Genomic DNA, 17,683 nt, shown 5'->3' with positions numbered 1-17,683 from the left:
AATGCCTCATGATCCATTTAATCACAATGCTCCATGAGTCCTTTCATCACATCCTCCATGATACTTGTCATTACACTGCCCCATGACCTTTTTCAGAACAATGCTCCATGATACCAGTCATCACAATGCTCCATGACCATTGTCGTCACAATGCTCCATGCCCCTTTCAACACAATGCTCCATGACAACTGTCATCACAATGCTCCATGGTCTTTGTCATCACAATTATACATGGCCCCTGTGATCACAGTGCTCCATGACCCCTTTCATCACAATGCTCCATGACCACTGTCATCACAATGCCCCATGACCCCTGTCATCACAATGCTCCATGGCCCCTGTCATTACAATGCTCCATGACCACTGTCATCACAATGTTCCATGACAGATGTCACCACTATCCTCCATGGTCCCTGTAATCACAATGCTCCATTCCCTTGTCAACGCAATGCTCCAGAACTCTTGTCATCATAATGCTCCATGCCCGTCTCATCACAATTCTCCATGACACTTTTCATTAAAATGCTCCATGGTCTTTATCATCACAATGCTCCATGGCCCCTGTTATCACATTGATCCATTGTACCTTTCATCACAATGCTAGATAACCTCTGTCATCACAATGCCCGATGACACCTGTCATCAGAATTGGCCATGGCCCTTGTCATCACAATGCTCCATGCCCTTGTCACCACAATGCTCCAGAACTCTGGGCATCATAATGCTCCATGCCCGTCTCATCACAATGCTACATGACACTTGTCATCAAAATGCTCCATGGCGTTTGTCATCACAATGCTCCATGGCCCCTGTTATCACAGTGCTCCATGTTACCTTTCATCACAATTCTAGATGACCACTGTCATCACAATGCCCCATGACACCTGTCATCACAATTCGCCATGGCCCTTGTCATCACAATGCTCCATGATCCATGTCATCACAATGTTCCTGGACACTTATCATCACAATGAACTATGACCACATTCATCACAATGCTCCATGACCCCTGTCATCACACTGCTCCATGGCCTATGCATTCAAAATGCTCCATGGCCCCTGTAATCACATTGCTCCATGATCCCTTTCATCACAATGCTCCAAGACCGCTGTCATCACAAGGCCCGATGACGCGTATCATCATAATGCTCCAAGGCCCCTCTCATCACAATGCTCCATGAACCCTGTCATCACAATGTTCCATGACACTTGTCATCACAGTGCTCCATGAACCCCTGTCATCACAATATTCACTGCCCATGTAATCACAATGCTCCTGGTCTCCTGTAATCACAGTGCTCCATACCCTTTTCATCACAATGCTCCAGAACTCTTGTCATCATAATGCTCCATGCCCGTGTCATCACAATGCTTGAAGAACCTTGTCATCACAATGCTCCATGAACCGTGTCATCACAAGGTTCCAGGACCCTTGTCATCACAATGATCTATGACCCCTGTCATCTCAATGCTCCATGATCTTTGTATTCACAATGCTCCCTGGCCCCTATAATTGCGGTGATCCATGACCCCTGTCATCACAATGCTCCCTGGTATATTTCATCACAATTCTAGATGACCACTGTCATCACAGTGCTCCACGGCCCCTGTCGTCAGAGTCCTCCATGATACCTTTCATTACAATTCTACATGACCACTGTCATCACAATGCCCCATGACACCTGTCATCACAATTCGCCATGGCACTTGTCATCACAAAGCTCCATGAACCATGTCATCACAATGTTCATGGACACTTGTCATCACAATGCTCCATGACAACTTACATCACAATGCTCCTTGACCCCTGTCATTTCATTGCTCCATGGCCTATGCATTCACAATGCTCCATGGCCCCTGTAATCACATTGCTCCATGATCCCTTTCATCACAATGCTCCAAGACCACTGTCATCACAATGCCCCATGACGCCTATCATCATAATGCTCCAAGGCCCCTCTCATCACAGTGCTCCATGATCCCTCTCATCACAATGTTCCATGACACTAGTCATCACAGTGCTCCATGACCCCTGTCATCACAATATTCACTGCCCATGTAATCACAATGCTCCTGGTCCCCTGTAATCACAATGCTCCATACCCTTTTCATCACAATGCTCCAGAACTCTTGTCATCATAATGCTGCATGCCCGTGTCATCACAGTGCTCCATGTCCACTTTCATCACAATGCTCCTTGACCCCTGTCATCACAATGCTCCATGGCCTATGTATTCACAATGCTCCATGGCCCCTGTAATCACATTGCTCCATGATCCTTTTCATCACAATGCTCTATGACCACTGTCATCACAATGCCACATGACACCTGTCATCACAATGCTCTATAGCCCCTGTCAGCACAATGTTCCATGACAGGTATCATCACAATGATACAAGACTGCTGTCATCAGAATGTTCCCTGCTCTTGTCATCTCAATGCTCCCTGGCCCCTGTTATCACAATGCTCCATGTCCATATCATCACAATGCTCCATTACACATGTCATCGTAGTGATCCATGACCCCTTTCATCACAATGCGGCATGACACCTGTCATCACAATGCTCCATAGCCCTTGTCATCACAATGCTCCATTAGCCCTGTCATCACAATGTTCCATGACTCTTGTCATCAAAATGCCTCATGATCCATTTAATCACAATGCTCCATGACTCCTTTCATCACATCCTCCATGATACTTGTCATTACACTGCCCCATGACCTTTTTCAGAACAATGCTCCATGATACCAGTCATCACAATGCTCCATGACCATTGTCGTCACAATGCTCCATGCCCCTTTCAACACAATGCCCCATGACATTTGTCATCACAATTCGCCATCGCACTTGTCATCACAATGCTCCATGAACCCTGTCATCACAATGTTCCATGACAGTTGTCATCACAATGCTCCATGACCCTGTAATCACAATGCTCCATGCCCTTGTCATCACAATGCTCCAGAACTCTTGTCATCATAATGATGAATGCTCGTGTCATCACAAAGCTCCATGATACTTGTCATCACAATGTTCCATTGCCTTGTCATTACAATACTCCATGGCCCCTGTCATCACAGTGCTCCATGATACCTTTTATCACAATTCTAGATGACCACTGTCATCACAATGCCCCAAGACACATGTCATAACAATTCGCCATGGCCCTTGCCATCACAATGCTCCATGACCCGTGTCATCACAATGGTCCCGGACACTTGTCATCACAATGATCCATGACCACTTACATCACAATGCTCCTTGACTCCTGTCATCACAATGCTCCATAGCCTATGCATTCGCAATGCTACATGGTCCCTGTAATCACATTGCTCCATGATCCATTTCATCACAATGCTCTATGACCACTGTCATTACAATGCCACATTATACCTGTCATCACAATGCTCCATGGCCCCTGTCAGCACAATGTTCCATGACAGATGTCATCACTGTCCTCCATGGTCCCTGTAATCACAATGCTCCATTCCCTTGTCAACGCAATGCTCCAGAACTCTTGTCATCATAATGCTCCATGCCCGTCTCATCACAATTCTCCATGACACTTTTCATTAAAATGCTCCATGGCCTTTGTCATCACAATGCTCCATGGCCCCTGTTATCACAGTGCTCCATGTTACCTTTCCTCATAATTCTCGATGACCACTGTCATCACAATGCCCCATGACACCTGTCACCACAATTCGCCATGGCCCTTGTCATCACAATGCTCCATGATCCATGTCATCACAATGTTCTTGGACACTTATCATCACAATGAACTATGACCACATTCATCACAATGCTCCATGACCCCTGTCATCACACTGCTCCATGGACTATGCATTCAAAATGCTCCATGGCCCCTGTAATCACATTGCTCCATGATCCCTTTCATCACAATGTTCTATGACCACTCTCATCACAATACCCCATGACGCCTATCATCATAATGCTCCAAGGCCCCTCTCATCACAGTGCTCCATGAACCCTGTCATCACAATGTTCCATGACACTTGTCATCACAGTGCTCCATGAACACCTGTCATCACAATATTCACTGCCCATGTAATCACAATGCTCCTGGTCCCCTGTAATCACAGTGCTCCATACCCTTTTCATCACAATGCTCCAGAACTCTTGTCATCATAATGCTCCATGCCCGTGTCATCACAATGCTTGAAGAACCTTGTCATCACAATGCTCCATGAACCGTGTCATCACAAGGTTCCAGGACCCTTGTCATCACAATGATCCATGACCCCTGTCATCTCAATGCTCCATGATCTTTGTATTCACAATGCTCCCTGGCCCCTATAATTGCGGTGATCCATGACCCCTGTCATCACAATGCTCCCTGGTATATTTCATCACAATTCTAGATGACCACTGTCATCACAGTGCTCCACGGCCCCTGTCGTCAGAGTCCTCCATGATACCGTTCATTACAATTCTACATGACCACTGTCATCACAATGCCGCATGACACCTGTCATCACAATTCGCCATGGCACTTGTCATCACAATGCTCCATGAACCATGTCATCACAATGTTCATGGACAATAGTCATGACAATGCTCCATGACAACTTACATCACAATGCTCCTTGACCCCTGTCATTTCATTGCTCCATGGCCTATGCATTCACAATGCTCCATGGTCCCTGTAATCACAATGCTCCATACCCTTGTCATCGCAATGCTCCAGATCACTTCTCATCATAATGCTCCATGCCCGTGTCATCACAATGCTCCATGGCCCCTGTCATCACAGTGCTCCGTGATACCTTTCATCCTAATGATAGATGACCACTGTCATCACAATGCTCCATGACACCTGTCATCAGAATTGGCCATGGCCCTTGTCATCACAATGCTCCAGGACACTTGTCTTCACAATGTTCCATGGCGCATTTCATCACAATGCTCCATGACCACTTTCATCAAATTGCTCCATGATGCCTGTCATCACAATGCTCCATGGCCTTTGTCATCAAAATTCTACATGGCCCCTGTAATAACAGTGCTTCAGGACAACTTTTATCACAATGCTCCATGACCACTCTCATCACAATGCCAGATAAGACCTTTCATGACAATGCTCCATGGCCCTTGTCATCACAATATTCTATGACTTCTGTCATCACAATGCTCCATGCCCCTGTCATCACAATGCCCCATCACCCCTGCTATTACAATGCTCCATGACCCCTGTCGTCGCAATGCTCCGAAACCCTTGTCATCACAATATTCCATGATCCGTGTAATCACGATGATCCATGAACCATTTCTGTACAATGCTCCAGTACCCCTTTCATTAAAATGCTCCATGGCACTTGTCATCAGAATGCTCCAGGAACCCTTCCATCACAATAATCCATGACCCGTTTCCTCACAATTCTCCAGGACCGCTTTCATCACAATGCTCCATTCCCTTGTCATCTCAATGCTTCATGGCCCCTGTCATCAAAATGATCCATGCCCTTGTCATCAAAATGCTCCAGAACTCTTGTCATCACTATGCTCCATGCCCATGTCATCAAAATGCTGCATGGCCCCTGTCATCACAATGCTGCATGACCCCTGTCATCACAATGCTCCATGCCCGTATCGTCACAATGCTCCATTACCCATGTCATCGTAGTGATCCATGACCCCTTACATCACAATGCTGCATGACACCTGTCATCACAATGCTCCGTGGTCTTCGTCATCACAATGCTCCATGACCACTGTCATCACCATGCCCCATGACCCCATTCATCACAATGCTCCCTAGCCCTTGTCATCACAATGCTCCATTAGCGCTGTCATCACAATGTTCCATGACTCTTGTCATCAAAATGCCTCATGATCCATTTAATCACAATGCTCCATGACTCCTTTCATCACATCCTCCATGATACTTGTCATTACACTGCCCCATGACCTCTTTCAGAACAATGCTCCATGATACCAGTCATCACAATGCTCCATGACCATTGTCGTCACAATGCTCCATGCCCCTTTCAACACAATGCTCCATGACAACTGTCATCACAATGCTCCATGGCCTTTGTCATCACAATTATACATGGCCCCTGTGATCACAGTGCTCCATGACCCCTTTCATCACAATGCTCCATGACCACTGTCATCACAATGCCCCATGACCCCTGTCATCACAATGCTCCATGACCCCTGTCATTACAATGCTCCATGACCACTGTCATCACAATGTTCCATGATCGCTGTAATCACAATGACTCATGACACCTTTCCTCAGAAGGCTCCAGTACGCCTGTCATCACAATGCTCCAATGACCGTCTCATCACAATGCTCCATGATCCCTGTCAGCACAACGTTCCATGACAATTGTCATCCCAATGCTCCATGACACCTGTCATCACAATGTTGCCTGCCCATGTCATCAAAATGCTCCATGTCCCCTGTAATCACAATGTTCCATTACACCTGTCTTCACAATGTTCCCTGCCCATGTCATCACAATGCTCCATTACCAATGTAATCAAAATGTTCGCCTGCCCTTGTCATCAAAATGCTCCATGGCCCCTTTAATCACAATGCTCCATGAACCCTGTCATCACAATATTCCATGACAATTGTCATCACAATGCTCCATGACCCTGTAATCACAATGCTCCATGCCCTTGTCATCACGATGCTCCAGAACTCTTGTCATCATAATGATGAATGCTCGTGTCATCACAAAGCTCCATGATACTTGTCATCACAATGTTCCATGGCCTTGTCATTACAATACTCCATGGCCCCTGTCATCACAGTGCTCCATGATACCTTTTATCACAATTCTAGAAGACCACTGTCATCACAATGCCCCAAGACACATGTCATCACAATTCGCCATGGCCCTTGCCATCACAATGCTCCATGACCCGTGTCATCACAATGGTCCAGGACACTTGTCATCACAATGATCCATGACCCCTGTCATCACACTGCTCCATGGCCTATGCATTCAAAATGCTCCATGGCCCCTGTAATCACATTGCTCCATGATCCCTTTCATCACGATGTTCTATGACCACTCTCATCACAATACCCCATGACGCCTATCATCATAATGCTCCAAGGCCCCTCTCATCACAATGCTCCATGAACCCTGTCATCACAATGTTCCATGACACTTGTCATCACAGTGCTCCATGAACCCCTGTCATCACAATATTCACTGCCCATGTAATCACAACGCTCCTGGTCCCCTGTAATCACAGTGCTCCATACCCTTTTCATCACAATGCTCCAGAACTCTTGTCATCATAATGCTCCATGCCCGTGTCATCACAATGCTTGAAGAACCTTGTCATCACAATGCTCCATGAACCGTGTCATCACAAGGTTCCAGGACCCTTGTCATCACAATGATCCATGACCCCTGTCATCTCAATGCTCCATGATCTTTGTATTCACAATGCTCCATGGCCCCTATAATTGCGGTGATCCATGACCCCTGTCATCACAATGCTCCCTGGTATATTTCATCACAATTCTAGATGACCACTGTCATCACAGTGCTCCACGGCCCCTGTCGTCAGAGTCCTCCATGATACCTTTCATTACAATTCTACATGACCACTGTTATCACAATGCCCCATGACACCTGTCATCACAATTCGCCATGGCACTTGTCATCACAATGCTCCATGAACCATGTCATCACAATGTTCATGGACACTTGTCATCACAATGCTCCATGACAACTTACATCACAATGCTCCTTGACCCCTGTCATTTCATTGCTCCATGGCCTATGCATTCACAATGCTCCATGGCTCCGGTAATCACATTGCTCCATGATCCCTTTCATCACAATGCTCCAAGACCGCTGTCATCACAATGCCCCATGATGCCTATCATCATAATGCTCCAAGGCCCCTCTCATCACAATACTCCATGATCCCTGTCATCACAATGTTCCATGACACTAGTCATCACAGTGCTCCATGACCCCTGTCATCACAATATTCACTGCCCATGTAATCACAATGCTCTTGTTCCCCTGTAATCACAATGCTCCATAACCTTGTCATCACAATGCTCCAGAACTCTTGTCATCATAATGCTCCATGCCCGTGTCATCACAGTGCTCCATGACTACTTTCATCACAATGCTCCTTGACCCCTGTCATCACAATGCTCTATGACCACTGTCATCACAATGCCACATGTCACCTGTAATCACATTGCTCCATGATCCTTTTCATCACAATGCTCTATGACCACTGTCATCACAATGCCACATGACACCTGTCATCACAATGCTCTATAGCCCCTGTCAGCACAATGTTCCATGACAGGTATCATCACAATGATACATGACTGCTGTCATCAGAATGTTCCCTGCTCTTGTCATCTCAATGCTCCCTGGCCCCTGTTATCACAATGCTCCATGCCCATATCATCACAATGCTCCATTACCCATGTCATCGTAGTGATCCATGACCCCTTTCATCACAATGCTGCATGACACCTGTCATCACAATGCTCCATAGCCCTTGTCATCACAATGCTCCATTAGCCCTGTCATCACAATGTTCCATGACTCTTGTCATCAAAATGCCTCATGATCCATTTAATCACAATGCTCCATGACTCCTTTCATCACATCCTCCATGATACTTGTCATTACACTGCCCCATGACCTTTTTCAGAACAATGCTCCATGATACCAGTCATCACAATGCTCCATGACCATTGTCGTCACAATGCTCCATGCCCCTTTCAACACAATGCTCCATGACAACTGTCATCACAATGCTCCATGGTCTTTGTCATCACAATTATACATGGCCCCTGTGATCACAGTGCTCCATGACCCCTTTCATCACAATGCTCCATGACCACTGTCATCACAATGCCCCATGACCCCTGTCATCACAATGCTCCATGGCCCCTGTCATTACAATGCTCCATGACCACTGTCATCACAATGTTCCATGACAGATGTCACCACTATCCTCCATGGTCCCTGTAATCACAATGCTCCATTCCCTTGTCAACGCAATGCTCCAGAACTCTTGTCATCATAATGCTCCATGCCCGTCTCATCACAATTCTCCATGACACTTTTCATTAAAATGCTCCATGGCCTTTATCATCACAATGCTCCATGGCCCCTGTTATCACATTGATCCATTGTACCTTTCATCACAATGCTAGATAACCTCTGTCATCACAATGCCCGATGACACCTGTCATCAGAATTGGCCATGGCCCTTGTCATCACAATGCTCCATGCCCTTGTCACCACAATGCTCCAGAACTCTGGGCATCATAATGCTCCATGCCCGTCTCATCACAATGCTCCATGACACTTGTCATCAAAATGCTCCATGGCCTTTGTCATCACAATGCTCCATGGCCCCTGTTATCACAGTGCTCCATGTTACCTTTCATCACAATTCTAGATGACCACTGTCATCACAATGCCCCATGACACCTGTCATCACAATTCGCCATGGCCCTTGTCATCACAATGCTCCATGATCCATGTCATCACAATGTTCCTGGACACTTATCATCACAATGAACTATGACCACATTCATCACAATGCTCCATGACCCCTGTCATCACACTGCTCCATGGCCTATGCATTCAAAATGCTCCATGGCCCCTGTAATCACATTGCTCCATGATCCCTTTCATCACAATGCTCCAAGACCGCTGTCATCACAAGGCCCCATGACGCGTATCATCATAATGCTCCAAGGCCCCTCTCATCACAATGCTCCATGAACCCTGTCATCACAATGTTCCATGACACTTGTCATCACAGTGCTCCATGAACCCCTGTCATCACAATATTCACTGCCCATGTAATCACAATGCTCCTGGTCTCCTGTAATCACAGTGCTCCATACCCTTTTCATCACAATGCTCCAGAACTCTTGTCATCATAATGCTCCATGCCCGTGTCATCACAATGCTTGAAGAACCTTGTCATCACAATGCTCCATGAACCGTGTCATCACAAGGTTCCAGGACCCTTGTCATCACAATGATCCATGACCCCTGTCATCTCAATGCTCCATGATCTTTGTATTCACAATGCTCCCTGGCCCCTATAATTGCGGTGATCCATGACCCCTGTCATCACAATGCTCCCTGGTATATTTCATCACAATTCTAGATGACCACTGTCATCACAGTGCTCCACGGCCCCTGTCGTCAGAGTCCTCCATGATACCTTTCATTACAATTCTACATGACCACTGTCATCACAATGCCCCATGACACCTGTCATCACAATTCGCCATGGCACTTGTCATCACAAAGCTCCATGAACCATGTCATCACAATGTTCATGGACACTTGTCATCACAATGCTCCATGACAACTTACATCACAATGCTCCTTGACCCCTGTCATTTCATTGCTCCATGGCCTATGCATTCACAATGCTCCATGGCCCCTGTAATCACATTGCTCCATGATCCCTTTCATCACAATGCTCCAAGACCGCTGTCATCACAATGCCCCATGACGCCTATCATCATAATGCTCCAAGGCCCCTCTCATCACAGTGCTCCATGATCCCTCTCATCACAATGTTCCATGACACTAGTCATCACAGTGCTCCATGACCCCTGTCATCACAATATTCACTGCCCATGTAATCACAATGCTCCTGGTCCCCTGTAATCACAATGCTCCATACCCTTTTCATCACAATGCTCCAGAACTCTTGTCATCATAATGCTGCATGCCCGTGTCATCACAGTGCTCCATGTCCACTTTCATCACAATGCTCCTTGACCCCTGTCATCACAATGCTCCATGGCCTATGTATTCCCAATGCTCCATGGCCCCTGTATTCACATTGCTCCATGATCCTTTTCATCACAATGCTCTATGACCACTGTCATCACAATGCCACATGACACCTGTCATCACAATGCTCTATAGCCCCTGTCAGCACAATGTTCCATGACAGGTATCATCACAATGATACAAGACTGCTGTCATCAGAATGTTCCCTGCTCTTGTCATCTCAATGCTCCCTGGCCCCTGTTATCACAATGCTCCATGTCCATATCATCACAATGCTCCATTACACATGTCATCGTAGTGATCCATGACCCCTTTCATCACAATGCTGCATGACACCTGTCATCACAATGCTCCATAGCCCTTGTCATCACAATGCTCCATTAGCCCTGTCATCACAATGTTCCATGACTCTTGTCATCAAAATGCCTCATGATCCATTTAATCACAATGCTCCATGACTCCTTTCATCACATCCTCCATGATACTTGTCATTACACTGCCCCATGACCTTTTTCAGAACAATGCTCCATGATACCAGTCATCACAATGCTCCATGACCATTGTCATCACAATGCTCCATGCCCCTTTCAACACAATGCCCCATGACACCTGTCATCACAATTCGCCATCGAACTTGTCATCACAATGCTCCATGAACCCTGTCATCACAATGTTCCATGACAGTTGTCATCACAATGCTCCATGACCCTGTAATCACAATGCTCCATGCCCTTGTCATCACAATGCTCCAGAACTCTTGTCATCATAATGATGAATGCTCGTTTCATCACAAAGCTCCATGATACTTGTCATCACAATGTTCCATTGCCTTGTCATTACAATACTCCATGGCCCCTGTCATCACAGTGCTCCATGATACCTTTTATCACAATTCTAGATGACCACTGTCATCACAATGCCCCAAGACACATGTCATAACAATTCGCCATGGCCCTTGCCATCACAATGCTCCATGACCCGTGTCATCACAATGGTCCCGGACACTTGTCATCACAATGATCCATGACCACTTACATCACAATGCTCCTTGACTCCTGTCATCACAATGCTCCATAGCCTATGCATTCGCAATGCTACATGGTCCCTGTAATCACATTGCTCCATGATCCATTTCATCACAATGCTCTATGACCACTGTCATTACAATGCCACATTATACCTGTCATCACAATGCTCCATGGCCCCTGTCAGCACAATGTTCCATGACAGACGTCATCACTGTCCTCCATGGTCCCTGTAATCACAATGCTCCATTCCCTTGTCAACGCAATGCTCCAGAACTCTTGTCATCATAATGCTCCATGCCCGTCTCATCACAATTCTCCATGACACTTTTCATTAAAATGCTCCATGGCCTTTATCATCACAATGCTCCATGGCCCCTGTTATCACATTGATCCATGGTACCTTTCATCACAATGCTAGATAACCTCTGTCATCACAATGCCCGATGACACCTGTCATCAGAATTGGCCATGGCCCTTGTCATCACAATGCTCCATGCCCTTGTCAACGCAATGCTCCAGAACTCTTGGCATCATAATGCTCCATGCCCGTCTCATCACAATGCTCCATGACACTTGTCATCAAAATGCTCCATGGCCTTTGTCATCACAATGCTCCATGGCCCCTGTTATCACAGTGCTCCATGTTACCTTTCCTCATAATTCTCGATGACCACTGTCATCACAATGCCCCATGACACCTGTCATCACAATTCGCCATGGCCCTTGTCATCACAATGCTCCATGATCCATGTCATCACAATGTTCCTGGACACTTATCATCACAATGAACTATGACCACATTCATCACAATGCTCCATGACCCCTGTCATCACACTGCTCCATGGACTATGCATTCAAAATGCTCCATGGCCCCTGTAATCACATTGCTCCATGATCCCTTTCATCACAATGTTCTATGACCACTCTCATCACAATACCCCATGACGCCTATCATCATAATGCTCCAAGGCCCCTGTCATCACAATGCTCCATGAACCCTGTCATCACAATGTTCCATGACACTTGTCATCACAGTGCTCCATGAACCCCTGTCATCACAATATTCACTGCCCATGTAATCACAATGCTCCTGGTCCCCTGTAATCACAGTGCTCCATACCCTTTTCATCACAATGCTCCAGAACTCTTGTCATCATAATGCTCCATGCCCGTGTCATCACAATGCTTGAAGAACCTTGTCATCACAATGCTCCATGAACCGTGTCATCACAAGGTTCCAGGACCCTTGTCATCACAATGATCCATGACCCCTGTCATCTCAATGCTCCATGATCTTTGTATTCACAATGCTCCCTGGCCCCTATAATTGCGGTGATCCATGACCCCTGTCATCACAATGCTCCCTGGTATATTTCATCACAATTCTAGATGACCACTGTCATCACAGTGCTCCACGGCCCCTGTTATCAGAGTCCTCCCTGATACCTTTAATCACAATTCTATATGACCGCTCTCATCACAATTCCACATGACACCTGTCATCACAATGCTCCATGAACCATGTCATCACAATGTTCATGGACAAGAGTCATCACAATGCTCCATGACAACTTACATCACAATGCTCCTTGACCCCTGTCATTCCATTGCTCCATGGCCTATGCATTCACAATGCTCCATGGCTCCTGTAATCACATTGCTCCATGATCCCTTTCATCACAATACTCCAAGACCGCTGTCATCACAATGCCCCATGACGCCTATCATCATAATGCTCCAAGGCCCCTCTCATCACAATGCTCCATGATCCCTGTCATCACAATGTTCCATGACACTAGTCATCACAGTGCTCCATGACCCCTGTCATCACAATATTCACTGCCCATGTAATCACAATGCTCCTGGTCCCCTGTAATCACAATGCTCCATACCCTTGTCATCACAATGCTCCAGAACTCTTGTCATCATAATGCTCCATTCCCTTGTCATCACAGTTCGCCATGACCACTTTCATCACAATGCTCTATGACCACTGTCATCACAATGCCACATGACACCTGTCATCACAATGCTCTATAGCCCCTGTCAGCACAATGTTCCATGACAGGTATCATCACAATGATCCATGACTGCTGTCATCACAATGTTCCTTGCCCTTGTCATTCTCAATGCTCCCTGGCTCCTGTCATCACAATGCTCCATGCTCATATCATCACAATGCTCCATTACCCATGTCATCGATGTGATCCATGACCCCTTTCATCACAATGCTCCATGACCCCAGTCATCACAATGCTCCATAGCCCTTGTCATCACAATGCTCCATTAGCCCTGTCATCACAATGTTCCATGACTCTTGTCATCAAAATGCCTCATGATCCATTTAATCACAATGCTCCATGACTCCTTTCATCACATCCTCCATGATACTTGTCATTACACTGCCCCATGACCTTTTTCAGAACAATGCTCCATGATACCAGTCATCACAATGCTCCATGACCATTGTCGTCACAATGCTCCATGCCCCTTTCAACACAATGCTCCATGACAACTGTCATCACAATGCTCCATGGTCTTTGTCATCACAATTATACATGGCCCCTGTGATCACAGTGCTCCATGACCCCTTTCATCACAATGCTCCATGACCACTGTCATCACAATGCCCCATGACCCCTGTCATCACAATGCTCCATGGCCCCTGTCATTACAATGCTCCATGACCACTGTCATCACAATGTTCCATGACAGATGTCACCACTATCCTCCATGGTCCCTGTAATCACAATGCTCCATTCCCTTGTCAACGCAATGCTCCAGAACTCTTGTCATCATAATGCTCCATGCCCGTCTCATCACAATTCTCCATGACACTTTTCATTAAAATGCTCCATGGTCTTTATCATCACAATGCTCCATGGCCCCTGTTATCACATTGATCCATTGTACCTTTCATCACAATGCTAGATAACCTCTGTCATCACAATGCCCGATGACACCTGTCATCAGAATTGGCCATGGCCCTTGTCATCACAATGCTCCATGCCCTTGTCACCACAATGCTCCAGAACTCTGGGCATCATAATGCTCCATGCCCGTCTCATCACAATGCTCCATGACACTTGTCATGAAAATGCTCCATGGCCTTTGTCATCACAATGCTCCATGGCCCCTGTTATCACAGTGCTCCATGTTACCTTTCATCACAATTCTAGATGACCACTGTCATCACAATGCCCCATGACACCTGTCATCACAATTCGCCATGGCCCTTGTCATCACAATGCTCCATGATCCATGTCATCACAATGTTCCTGGACACTTATCATCACAATGAACTATGACCACATTCATCACAATGCTCCATGACCCCTGTCATCACACTGCTCCATGGCCTATGCATTCAAAATGCTCCATGGCCCCTGTAATCACATTGCTCCATGATCCCTTTCATCACAATGCTCCAAGACCGCTGTCATCACAAGGCCCCATGACGCGTATCATCATAATGCTCCAAGGCCCCTCTCATCACAATGCTCCATGAACCCTGTCATCACAATGTTCCATGACACTTGTCATCACAGTGCTCCATGAACCCCTGTCATCACAATATTCACTGCCCATGTAATCACAATGCTCCTGGTCTCCTGTAATCACAGTGCTCCATACCCTTTTCATCACAATGCTCCAGAACTCTTGTCATCATAATGCTCCATGCCCGTGTCATCACAATGCTTGAAGAACCTTGTCATCACAATGCTCCATGAACCGTGTCATCACAAGGTTCCAGGACCCTTGTCATCACAATGATCCATGACCCCTGTCATCTCAATGCTCCATGATCTTTGTATTCACAATGCTCCCTGGCCCCTATAATTGCGGTGATCCATGACCCCTGTCATCACAATGCTCCCTGGTATATTTCATCACAATTCTAGATGACCACTGTCATCACAGTGCTCCACGGCCCCTGTCGTCAGAGTCCTCCATGATACCTTTCATTACAATTCTACATGACCACTGTCATCACAATGCCCCATGACACCTGTCATCACAATTCGCCATGGCACTTGTCATCACAAAGCTCCATGAACCATGTCATCACAATGTTCATGGACACTTGTCATCACAATGCTCCATGACAACTTACATCACAATGCTCCTTGACCCCTGTCATTTCATTGCTCCATGGCCTATGCATTCACAATGCTCCATGGCCCCTGTAATCACATTGCTCCATGATCCCTTTCATCACAATGCTCCAAGACCGCTGTCATCACAATGCCCCATGACGCCTATCATCATAATGCTCCAAGGCCCCTCTCATCACAGTGCTCCATGATCCCTCTCATCACAATGTTCCATGACACTAGTCATCACAGTGCTCCATGACCCCTGTCATCACAATATTCACTGCCCATGTAATCACAATGCTCCTGGTCCCCTGTAATCACAATGCTCCATACCCTTTTCATCACAATGCTCCAGAACTCTTGTCATCATAATGCTGCATGCCCGTGTCATCACAGTGCTCCATGTCCACTTTCATCACAATGCTCCTTGACCCCTGTCATCACAATGCTCCATGGCCTATGTATTCACAATGCTCCATGGCTCCTGTAATCACATTGCTCCATGATCCTTTTCATCACAATGCTCTATGACCACTGTCATCACAATGCCACATGACACCTGTCATCACAATGCTCTATAGCCCCTGTCAGCACAATGTTCCATGACAGGTATCATCACAATGATACAAGACTGCTGTCATCAGAATGTTCCCTGCTCTTGTCATCTCAATGCTCCCTGGCCCCTGTTATCACAATGCTCCATGTCCATATCATCACAATGCTCCATTACACATGTCATCGTAGTGATCCATGACCCCTTTCATCACAATGCTGCATGACACCTGTCATCACAATGCTCCATAGCCCTTGTCATCACAATGCTCCATTAGCCCTGTCATCACAATGTTCCATGACTCTTGTCATCAAAATGCCTCATGATCCATTTAATCACAATGCTCCATGACTCCTTTCATCACATCCTCCATGATACTTGTCATTACACTGCCCCATGACCTTTTTCAGAACAATGCTCCATGATACCAGTCATCACAATGCTCCATGACCATTGTCATCACAATGCTCCATGCCCCTTTCAACACAATGCCCCATGACACCTGTCATCACAATTCGCCATCGCACTTGTCATCACAATGCTCCATGAACCCTGTCATCACAATGTTCCATGACAGTTGTCATCACAATGCTCCAAGACCCTGTAATCACAATGCTCCATGCCCTTGTCATCACAATGCTCCAGAACTCTTGTCATCATAATGATGAATGCTCGTGTCATCACAAAGCTCCATGATACTTGTCATCACAATGTTCCATTGCCTTGTCATTACAATACTCCATGGCCCCTGTCATCACAGTGCTCCATGATACCTTTTATCACAATTCTAGATGACCACTGTCATCACAATGCCCCAAGACACATGTCATCACAATTCGCCATGGCCCTTGCCATCACAATGCTCCATGACCCGTGTCATCACAATGGTCCCGGACACTTGTCATCACAATGATCCATGACCACTTACATCAAAATGCTCCTTGACTCCTGTCATCACAATGCTCCATAGCCTATGCATTCGCAATGCTACATGGTCCCTGTAATCACATTGCTCCATGATCCATTTCATCACAATGCTCTATGACCACTGTCATTACAATGCCACATTATACCTGTCATCACAATGCTCCATGGCCCCTGTCAGCACAATGTTCCATGACAGATGTCATCACTGTCCTCCATGGTCCCTGTAATCACAATGCTCCATTCCCTTGTCAACGCAATGCTCCAGAACTCTTGTCATCATAA

At 46.2% G+C, this 17,683-nt stretch overlaps 1 long non-coding RNA gene across 1 annotated transcript in view; it reads right to left on the bottom strand.

The window, feature by feature from the left end:
* LOC309621381 overlaps positions 1–17,683 on the bottom strand; it is a 161,838-nt gene that overhangs the window by 50,297 nt on the left and 93,858 nt on the right. The window lies entirely within an intron of this gene.

This window comes from Balaenoptera borealis (assembly GCF_965194805.1).
Source record: "Balaenoptera borealis genome assembly, contig: HAP1_SCAFFOLD_371, whole genome shotgun sequence".
NCBI classification, from domain to species: Eukaryota; Metazoa; Chordata; class Mammalia; order Artiodactyla; family Balaenopteridae; genus Balaenoptera; species Balaenoptera borealis.
The sequence above is the reverse complement of the archived record's forward strand: the minus strand, read 5'-3'. Positions and strand labels throughout refer to the sequence as shown.